A 13,488-nucleotide genomic window follows, 5' to 3' on the forward strand; every position below is an offset into this window, starting at 1 on the left:
CTGATCAACAGCCTGTGAAATGAGGCTGACATGCCTGCTTGCTAATGTGCCTTGTCTCCTCATTGATGTGAATGCCTTGTCAATACTGCAGGTCGTTCATTATGCAGTGATCTGTATTGTGTTGTAAAAAAAATATAGAAAAAAATTAACTAATTCGCCACTTCATCGATTGTCATTACAAATGCAGACACTGTGTTTTATTGGCTTTTACCAATTGACCTTCAGTATTCAGATGTAACTGATCAATTGATCTGACGGCTGTGTTTCATACACTACACTATAACCTGGCATACTGTTTCATACACTATAACCTGGCATACTGTTTAATACACTATAACCTGGCATACTGTTTCATACACTATAACCTGGCATACTGTTTCATACACTATAACCTGGCATACTGTTTCATACACTACTCTATAACCTGGCATACTGTTTCATACACTACACTATAACCTGGCATACTGTTTCATACACTATAACCTGGCATACTGTTTCATACACTACTCTATAACCTGGCATACTGTTTCATACACTACTCTATAACCTGGCATACTGTTTCATACACTACTCTATAACCTGGCATACTGTTTCATACACTATAACCTGGCATACTGTTTCATACACTATAACCTGGCATACTGTTTCATACACTACTCTATAACCTGGCATACTGTTTCATACACTACTCTATAACCTGGCATACTGTTTCATACACTACTCTATAACCTGGCATACTGTTTCATACACTATAACCTGGCATACTGTTTAATACACTACTCTATAACCTGGCATACTGTTTCATACACTATAACCTGGCATACTGTTTCATACACTATAACCTGGCATACTGTTTCATACACTATAACCTGGCATACTGTTTCACACACTACTCTATAACCTGGCATACTGTTTCATACACTACTCTATAACCTGGCATACTGTTTCATACACTACTCTATAACCTGGCATACTGTTTCATACACTATAACCTGGCATACTGTTTCATACACTACTCTATAACCTGGCATACTGTTTCATACACTATAACCTGGCATACTGTTTCATACACTACTCTATAACCTGGCATACTGTTTCATACACTATAACCTGGCATACTGTTTCATACACTATAACCTGGCATACTGTTTCACACACTACTCTATAACCTGGCATACTGTTTCATACACTACTCTATAACCTGGCATACTGTTTCATACACTACTCTATAACCTGGCATACTGTTTCATACACTATAACCTGGCATACTGTTTCATACACTACTCTATAACCTGGCATACTGTTTCATACACTATAACCTGGCATACTGTTTCATACACTACTCTATAACCTGGCATACTGTTTCATACACTACACTATAACCTGGCATACTGTTTCATACACTACTCTATAACCTGGCATACTGTTTCATACACTATAACCTGGCATACTGTTTCATACACTACTCTATAACCTGGCATACTGTTTCATACACTACTCTATAACCTGGCATACTGTTTCATACACTATAACCTGGCATACTGTTTCACACACTACTCTATAACCTGGCATACTGTTTCATACACTACTCTATAACCTGGCATACTGTTTCATACACTACTCTATAACCTGGCATACTGTTTCATACACTACTCTATAACCTGGCATACTGTTTCATACACTACTCTATAACCTGGCATACTGTTTCATACACTACTCTATAACCTGGCATACTGTTTCATACACTACTCTATAACCTGGCATACTGTTTTATACACTATAACCTGGCATACTGTTTCATACACTACTCTATAACCTGGCATACTGTTTCATACACTACACTATAACCTGGCATACTGTTTTATACACTATAACCTGGCATACTGTTTCACACACTACTCTATAACCTGGCATACTGTTTAATACACTACACTATAACCTGGCATACTGTTTTATACACTATAACCTGGCATACTGTTTCATACACTACACTATAACCTGGCATACTGTTTAATACACTACTCTATAACCTGGCATACTGTTTCATACACTACACTATAACCTGGCATACTGTTTAATACACTACACTATAACCTGGCATACTGTTTTATACACTATAACCTGGCATACTGTTTCATACACTACACTATAACCTGGCATACTGTTTAATACACTACACTATAACCTGGCATACTGTTTTATACACTATAACCTGGCATACTGTTTCATACACTACTCTATAACCTGGCATACTGTTTCATACACTACACTATAACCTGGCATACTGTTTCATACACTACACTATAACCTGGCATACTGTTTCATACACTATAACCTGGCATACTGTTTCATACACTACTCTATAACCTGGCATACTGTTTCATACACTACACTATAACCTGGCATACTGTTTAATACACTACTCTATAACCTGGCATACTGTTTCATACACTACACTATAACCTGGCATACTGTTTCATACACTATAACCTGGCATACTGTTTCATACACTACACTATAACCTGGCATACTGTTTCATACACTACTCTATAACCTGGCATACTGTTTCATACACTACTCTATAACCTGGCATACTGTTTCATACACTACACTATAACCTGGCATACTGTTTAATACACTAATCTATAACCTGGCATACTGTTTTATACACTATAACCTGGCATACTGTTTCATACACTACTCTATAACCTGGCATACTGTTTCATACACTACACTATAACCTGGCATACTGTTTAATACACTACTCTATAACCTGGCATACTGTTTCATACACTATAACCTGGCATACTGTTTCACACACTACTCTATAACCTGGCATACTGTTTCATACACTACTCTATAACCTGGCATACTGTTTCATACACTACTCTATAACCTGGCATACTGTTTAATACACTATAACCTGGCATACTGTTTCATACACTACTCTATAACCTGGCATACTGTTTCATACACTATAACCTGGCATACTGTTTCATACACTACTCTATAACCTGGCATACTGTTTCATACACTATAACCTGGCATACTGTTTCATACACTACACTATAACCTGGCATACTGTTTAATACACTACACTATAACCTGGCATACTGTTTTATACACTATAACCTGGCATACTGTTTCATACACTACTCTATAACCTGGCATACTGTTTCATACACTATAACCTGGCATACTGTTTCATACACTACTCTATAACCTGGCATACTGTTTCATACACTATAACCTGGCATACTGTTTCATACACTACTCTATAACCTGGCATACTGTTTCATACACTATAACCTGGCATACTGTTTCATACACTACACTATAACCTGGCATACTGTTTAATACACTACACTATAACCTGGCATACTGTTTTATACACTATAACCTGGCATACTGTTTCATACACTACTCTATAACCTGGCATACTGTTTCATACACTACTCTATAACCTGGCATACTGTTTCATACACTACTCTATAACCTGGCATACTGTTTCATACACTACTCTATAACCTGGCATACTGTTTCATACACTACACTATAACCTGGCATACTGTTTCATACACTACTCTATAACCTGGCATACTGTTTAATACACTACACTATAACCTGGCATACTGTTTCATACACTACTCTATAACCTGGCATACTGTTTCATACACTACTCTATAACCTGGCATACTGTTTCATACACTACTCTATAACCTGGCATACTGTTTCATACACTACACTATAACCTGGCATACTGTTTAATACACTACACTATAACCTGGCATACTGTTTAATACACTACTCTATAACCTGGCATACTGTTTCATACACTACACTATAACCTGGCATACTGTTTCATACACTACTCTATAACCTGGCATACTGTTTCATACACTACTCTATAACCTGGCATACTGTTTCATACACTACTCTATAACCTGGCATACTGTTTCATACACTACTCTATAACCTGGCATACTGTTTCATACACTACTCTATAACCTGGCATACTGTTTCATAGTAGTAGACAGTACTCACTTGTAGTAGACATAACTATAATCTGGCACACTGTAATGCATCACGAGTGGTAGATGGTACTATAATCTGGAATACTGTAATAAATCACTAGCAGTAGATGGTACTATAATCTGGCATACTGTAATGAATCACTAGTAGTAGATGGTACCAAAACAGATGGTACTATAATCTGGCATACTGTAATGAATAACTGGTAGTAGATAGTACTATAATCTGGCATACCGTAATGAATCACTAGTAGTAGACAGTACTATAATCTGGCATACTGTAATGAATCACTAGTAGTAGACATAACTATAATCTGGCATACTTTAAAGAATCACTAGTAGTAGACAGAACTAGAATCTGATATACTGTAATGTGGTACTATATTCTGGCATACTGTAATGAATCACTAGTAGTAGACAGTACTATAATCTGGCATACTGTAATGAATCACTAGTAGTAGACAGTACTGTAATCTGGCATACTGTAATGAATCACTAGTAGTAGGCAGTACTAGAATCTGATATACTGTAATGTGGTACTATAATCTGGCACACTGTAATGAATCACTATTAGTAGACAGTACTATAATATGGCATACTGTAATGAATCACTAGTAGTAGACAGTACTATAATCTGGCATACTGTAATGAATCACTAGTAGTAGACAGTAGTATAATCGGGCATACTGTAATGAATCACTAGTAGTAGACAGAACTATATTCTGGCATACTGTAAAGAATCACAAGTGGTAGATGGTACTATAATCTGTCATACTGTAATAAATCACTAGTAGTAGATGGTACTATAATCTGGCATACTGTAATGAATCACTAGTAGTAGATGGAACCAAAACAGATGGTACTATAATCTGGCATACTGTAATGAATCACTAGTAGTAGACAGTACTATAATCTAGCATACTGTAATGAATGATGGTGTTGTAGACAGTACTATAATCTGACATACTCTAATGTGGCACTATAATCTGGCATACTGTAATGAATCACCAGTAGTAGACAGTACTATAATATGGCATACTGTAATGAATCACTATTAGTAGACAGTACTATAATCTGGCATAATGTAATGAATCACTAGTAGTAGACAGTACTATAATCTGGCATACTGTAATGAATCACTAGTAGTAGACAGTACTATAATCTGGCATACTGTAATGAATCACTAGTAGTAGACAGTACTATAATCTGGCATACTGTAATAAATCACTAGTAGTAGACAGTACTATAATCTGGCATACTGTAATGAATCACTAGTAGTAGACAGTACTATAATCTGGCATACTGTAATGAATCACTAGTAGTAGACAGTACTATCATCTGGCATACTGTAATGAATCACTAGTAGTAGACGGTACCAAAACAGATGGTACTGGTTCTAATGTCAACTATTACACAGATTTGACAACATTGGTTTATCCATGTCTGGCTGTAGTGTAATCACAATAGGCCCATCGCATCCTCTGCCTCCTCGAATCTCATGTAGACTCTGATGAACGGCACAAACAATACATGAAGGCAAGGCCTCTTCTGTTCCCTCGTCAAAGTTGTGCGAGAGCAAGGTGGACTCAGTTACACCAGCTCTGTCAGGAGGAACGGGACAATATTCACCAAAATGATTGTGGAAGGCTACCCAAAACGTTTGACCCAAATTAAACAATTTAAAGGCAATGCTGTCAAATACTAATTGAGTGTGTGTAAACTTTTGACCCACTGGGAATGTGATTAAAGAAATAAAAAGCTGAAATAAATCATTCTCTCAACTATTATTATGACTTTTCACATTATTAAAATAAAGTGGTGATCCTAACTGACCTAAAACAGGGTATTTTTACTGGGATTAAATGTCAGGAATTGTGAAAAACTGAGTTTAAATGTATTTGGCTGAGGTGTATGTAAACATCCGACTTCAACTGTAGATGCAAATCTAATCATAAGGTAAAGTTTGATTTGATCAAAGTGAAGTTATCAATCGACATAACATCTACATAACAATTACATCTACATAACTATTACATCTAAATAACATCTACATAACTATTACATCTACATAACTATTACATCTACATAACTATTACATCTACATAACTATTACATCTACATAACTATTACATCTACATAACATCTACATAACTATTACATCTACATAACTATTACATCTACATAACTATTACATCTACATAACATCTACATAACTATTACATCTACATGACTATTACATCTACATAACATCTACATACCTATTACATCTACATAACTATTACATCTACATAACATCTACATAACATCTACATAACTATTACATCTACATAACATCTACATAACTATTACATCTACATGACTATTACATCTACATAACATCTACATAACTATTACATCTACATAACATCTACATAACTATTACATCTACATAACATCTACATAACTATTACATCTACATGACTATTACATCTACATAACATCTACATACCTATTACATCTACATAACATCTACATAACTATTACATCTACATAACTATTACATCTACATAACTATTACATCTACATAACTATTACATCTACATAACTATTACATCTACATAACTATTACATCTACATAACATCTACATAACTATTACATCTACATGACTATTACATCTACATAACTATTACATCTACATAACTATTACATCTGCATAACTATTACATCTACATGACTATTACATCTACATGACTATTACATCTACATGACTATTACATCTACATGACTATTACATCTACATCTACATACCTATTACATCTACATAACATCTACATAACTATTACATCTACATAACTATTACATCTACATAACTATTACATCTACATAACTATTACATCTACATAACATCTACATAACTATTACATCTACATAACTATTACATCTACATAACTATTACATCTACATAACTATTACATCTACATAACTATTACATCTACATAACATCTACATAACTATTACATCTACATAACTATTACATCTACATAACTATTACATCTACATAACTATTACATCTACATAACTATTACATCTACATAACATCTACATAACTATTACATCTACATAACATCTACATCTACATGACTATTACATCTACATAACATCTACATAACTATAACATCTACATAACTATTACATCTACATAACATCTACATGACTATTACATCTACATAACTATTACATCTACATAACTATTACATCTACATAACATCTACATGACTATTACATCTACATAACTATTACATCTACATAACTATTACATAACTATTACATCTACATAACATCTACATAACTATTACATCTACATAACATCTACATGACTATTACATCTACATAACTATTACATCTACATAACATCTACATAACTATTACATCTACATAACTATTACATCTACATAACTATTACATCTACATAACTATTACATCTACATAACATCTACATAACTATTACATCTACATAACTATTACATCTACATAACTATTACATAACTATTACATCTACATAACATCTACATAACTATTACATCTACATAACATCTACATAACTATTACATCTACATAACATCTACATAACTATTACATCTACATAACTATTACATCTACATAACTATTACATCTACATAACATCTACATAACTATTACATCTACATAACATCTACATAACTATTACATCTACATAACATCTACATAACTATTACATCTACATAACATCTACATAACTATTACATCTACATAACATCTACATAACTATTACATCTACATAACATCTACATAACTATTACATCTACATAACTATTACATCTACATAACTATTACATCTACATAACATCTACATCTACATGACTATTACATCTACATAACTATTACATCTACATAACATCTACATAACTATTACATCTACATAACATCTACATAGCTATTACATCAACATAACATCTACATAACTATTACATCTACATAACATCTACATAACTATTACATCTACATAACATCTACATAACTATTACATCTACATAACTATTACATCTACATAACATCTACATAACTATTACATCTACATAACTATTACATCTACATAACTATTACATCTACATAACATCTACATAACTATTACATCTACATAACTATTACATCTACATAACATCTACATAACTATAACATCTACATAACTATTACATCTACATAACATCTACATAACTATTACATCTACATAACTATTACATCTACATAACATCTACATAACTATTACATCTACATAACTATTACATCTACATAACTATTACATCTACATAACATCTACATAACTATTACATCTACATAACTATTACATCTACATAACTATTACATCTACATAACATCTACATAACTATTACATCTACATAACATCTGCATAACTTTTGCATCTACATAACATCTACATAACTATTACATCTACATAACATCTACATAACTATTACATCTACATAACATCTACATAACTATTACATCTACATAACATCTACATAACTATTACATCTACATGACTATTACATCTACATAACTATTACATCTACATAACATCTACATCTACATGACTATTACATCTACATAACTATTACATCTACATAACATCTACATAACTATTACATCTACATGACTATTACATCTACATAACTATTACATCTACATAACATCTACATAACTATAACATCTACATAACTATTACATCTACATAACATCTACATAACTATAACATCTACATAACATCTACATCTACATAACTATTACATCTACATAACTATTACATCTACATAACTATTACATCTACATAACTATTACATCTACATAACATCTACATAACTATTACATCTACATAACTATTACATCTACATAACTATTACATCTACATAACATCTACATAACTATTACATCTACATAACATCTACATAACTATTACATCTACATAACATCTACATAACTATTACATCTACATAACATCTACATAACTATTATATCTACATGACTATTACATCTACATAACATCTACATAACTATTACATCTACATAACTATTACATCTACATAACATCTACATAACTATTACATCTACATAACTATTACATCTACATAACATCTACATAACTATTACATCTACATAACATCTACATAACTATTACATCTACATAACTATTACATCTACATAACTATTACATCTACATAACATCTACATAACTATTACATCTACATAACATCTACATAACTATTACATCTACATAACAATTACACCTACATGACTATTACATCTACATAACTATTACATCTACATAACATCTACATAACTATTACATCTACATAACTATTACATCTACATGACTATTACATCTACATAACATCTACATAACTATTATATCTACATGACTATTACATCTACATAACATCTACATAACTATAACATCTACATAACATCTGCATAACTATTACATCTACATAACTATTACATCTACATAACTATTACATCTACATAACATCTACATAACTATTACATCTACATAACTATTACATCTAAATAACATCTACATAACTATTACATCTACATAACTATTACATCTACATAACTATTACATCTACATAACTATTACATCTACATAACTATTACATCTACATAACTATTACATCTACATAACTATTACATCTACATGACTATTACATCTACATAACTATTACATCTACATAACATCTACATAACATCTACATAACTATTACATCTACATAACTATTACATCTACATAACTATTACATCTACATAACATCTACATAACTATTACATCTACATAACATCTACATCTACATAACATCTACATAACTATTACATCTACATAACATCTACATAACTATTACATCTACATTACATCTACATAACTATTACATCTACATGACTATTACATCTACATACCTATTACATCTACATAACTATTACATCTACATAACATCTACATAACTATTACATCTACATAACATCTACATAACTATTACATCTACATAACTATTACATCTACATAACATCTACATAACTATTACATCTACATAACTATTACATCTACATAACATCTACATAACTATTACATCTACATAACTATTACATCTACATAACATCTACATAACTATTACATCTACATAACATCTGCATAACTATTACATCTACATAACATCTACATAACTATTACATCTACATAACATCTACATAACTATTACATCTACATAACTATTACATCTACATAACTATTACATCTACATAACTATTACATCTACATAACATCTACATAACTATTACATCTACATAACTATTACATCTAAATAACATCTACATAACTATTACATCTACATAACTATTACATCTACATAACATCTACATAACTATTACATCTACATAACTATTACATCTACATAACATCTACATAACTATTACATCTACATAACATCTGCATAACTTTTGCATCTACATAACATCTACATAACTATTACATCTACATAACATCTACATACCTATTACATCTACATAACATCTACATAACTATTACATCTACATAACATCTACATAACTATTACATCTACATAACATCTACATAACTATTACATCTACATAACATCTACATAACTATTACATCTACATAACATCTACATAACTATTACATCTACATAACATCTACATAACTATTACATCTACATAACTATTACATCTACATAACATCTACATAACTATTATATCTACATGACTATTACATCTACATAACTATTACATCTACATAACATCTACATAACTATTACATCTACATAACATCTACATAACTATTACATCTACATAACATCTACATAACTATTACATCTACATAACATCTACATAACTATTACATCTACATAACATCTACATAACTATTACATCTACATAACATCTACATAACTATTACATCTACATAACTATTACATCTACATAACTATTACATCTACATAACATCTACATAACTATTACATCTACATAACTATTACATCTACATAACATCTACATGACTATTACATCTACATAACATCTACATAACTATTACATCTACATAACATCTACATAACTATTACATCTACATAACTATTACATCTACATAACTATTACATCTACATAACATCTACATAACTATTATATCTACATGACTATTACATCTACATAACTATTACATCTACATAACATCTACATAACTATTACATCTACATAACTATTACATCTACATAACTATTACATCTACATAACTATTACATCTACATAACATCTACATAACTATTACATCTACATAACTATTACATCTACATAACTATTACATCTACATAACTATTACATCTACATAACTATTACATCTACATAACATCTACATGACTATTACATCTACATAACATCTACATAACTATTACATCTACATAACTATTACATCTACATAACATCTACATAACTATTACATCTACATAACTATTACATCTACATAACATCTACATAACTATTACATCTACATAACTATTACATCTACATAACTATTACATCTACATAACATCTACATAACTATTACATCTACATAACATCTACATCTACATAACTATTACATCTGCATAACTTTTGCATCTACATAACTATTACATCTACATAACTATTACATCTACATAACATCTACATAACTATTACATCTACATAACTATTACATCTACATAACTATTACATCTACATAACTATTACATCTACATAACTATTACATCTACATAACATCTACATAACTATTACATCTACATAACATCTACATCTACATAACTATTACATCTACATAAGTTATACATTGATGATCTTCTTCCTATGTTGTTACTGTGTGCTGGGGACAAGCAGGAATGTCACTTAGTCCATCAGGTCCATCCGGTCCATCAGGTCCATAGGGTCAACCAGGTCCATCAGGTCCATCAGGTTCATCAGGTCCTTAGGGTCCATAGGGTCCATCAGGTCCATCAGGTCCATCAGGTCCATCCGGTCCATCAGGTCCATAGGGTCCACCAGGTCCATCCAGTCCATCAGGTCCATCAGGTCCATAGGGTCCATCAGGTCCATCAGGTCCACCAGGTCCATCAGGTCCATCAGGTCCATCAGGTCCATCCGGTCCATCAGGTCCATAGGGTCCACCAGGTCCATCGGGTCCATCAGGTCCATAGGGTCCACCAGGTCCATCCAGTCCATCAGGTCCATAGGGTCCACCAGGTCCATCAGGTCATCAGGTCCATCAGGTCCATCAGTTCCATCAGGTCCATCCGGTCCACCATGTCCATAGGGTCCATCAGGTCCATCAGGTCCATCAGGTCCATTAGGTCCATAGGGTCCATCAGGTCCATAGGTTCCATCAGGTCCATAGGGTCCACCAGGTCCATCCGGTCCATCAGGTCCATAGGGTCCATCAGGTCCATAGGGTCCATCAGGTCCATCAGGTCCACCAGGTCCATCCGGTCCATCCGGTCCATCAGGTTCATCCGGTCCATCAGGTCCATAGGGTCCACCAGGTCCATCAGGTCCATCCGGTCCATAGGGTCCACCAGGTCCATCAGGTCCATCAGGTCCATCAGGTTCATCAGGTCCATCAGGTTCATCAGGTTCATACGGTCCATCAGGTCCATCAGGTCCATCAGGTCCATCAGGTCCATCAGGTCCATCCGGTCCATCAGGTCCATCCGGTTCTTCCGGTTCATCAGGTCCATCAGGTCCATCAGGTTCATCAGGTCCATCAGGTCCATCAGGTCCATCCGGTCCATCAGGTCCATCCGGTCCATCAGGTCCATCAGGTCCATCAGGTCCATCAGGTCCATCCGGTCCATCCGGTCCATCAGGTCCATCAGGTCCATCAGGTCCATCAGGTCCATCCGGTCCATCCGGTCCATCCGGTCCATCAGGTCCACCAGGTCCATCAGGTCCATAGGGTCCATAGGGTCCATCAGGTTCATCAGGTCCATAGGGTCCATCCGGTCCATCCGGTCCATCAGATCCACCAGGTCCATAGGGTCCATCAGGTCCATAGGGTCCATAGGGTCCATCAGGTCAATAGGGTCCATAGGGTCCATCAGGTTCATCAGGTCTATCAGGTCCATCCGGTCCATAGGGTCCACCAGGTCCATAGGGTCCACCAGGTCCATCAGGTCCATCAGGTTCATCAGGTCCATAGGTTCATCAGGTCCACCAGGTCCATCAGGTCCATAGGGTCCATAGGGTCCATCAGGTTCATCAGGTCCATAGGGTCCATAGGGTCTATCAGGTCCATCAGGTCCATCCGGTCCATCCGGTCCATCAGGTCCATCAGGTTCATCAGGTCCACCAGGTCCATCAGGTCCATAGGGTCCATAGGGTCCATCAGGTCCATCAGGTCCATAGGGTCCA

At 33.8% G+C, this 13,488-nt stretch overlaps 1 protein-coding gene across 1 annotated transcript in view; it reads right to left on the reverse strand.

Moving 5' to 3' along the window:
* The window catches only part of LOC110518582 (CUB and sushi domain-containing protein 2-like), a 458,013-nt gene that overhangs the window by 406,032 nt on the left and 38,493 nt on the right, over positions 1-13,488 (reverse strand). The window lies entirely within an intron of this gene.

Source organism: Oncorhynchus mykiss, chromosome 18, assembly GCF_013265735.2.
Source record: "Oncorhynchus mykiss isolate Arlee chromosome 18, USDA_OmykA_1.1, whole genome shotgun sequence".
Classification (NCBI taxonomy): Eukaryota; Metazoa; Chordata; class Actinopteri; order Salmoniformes; family Salmonidae; genus Oncorhynchus; species Oncorhynchus mykiss.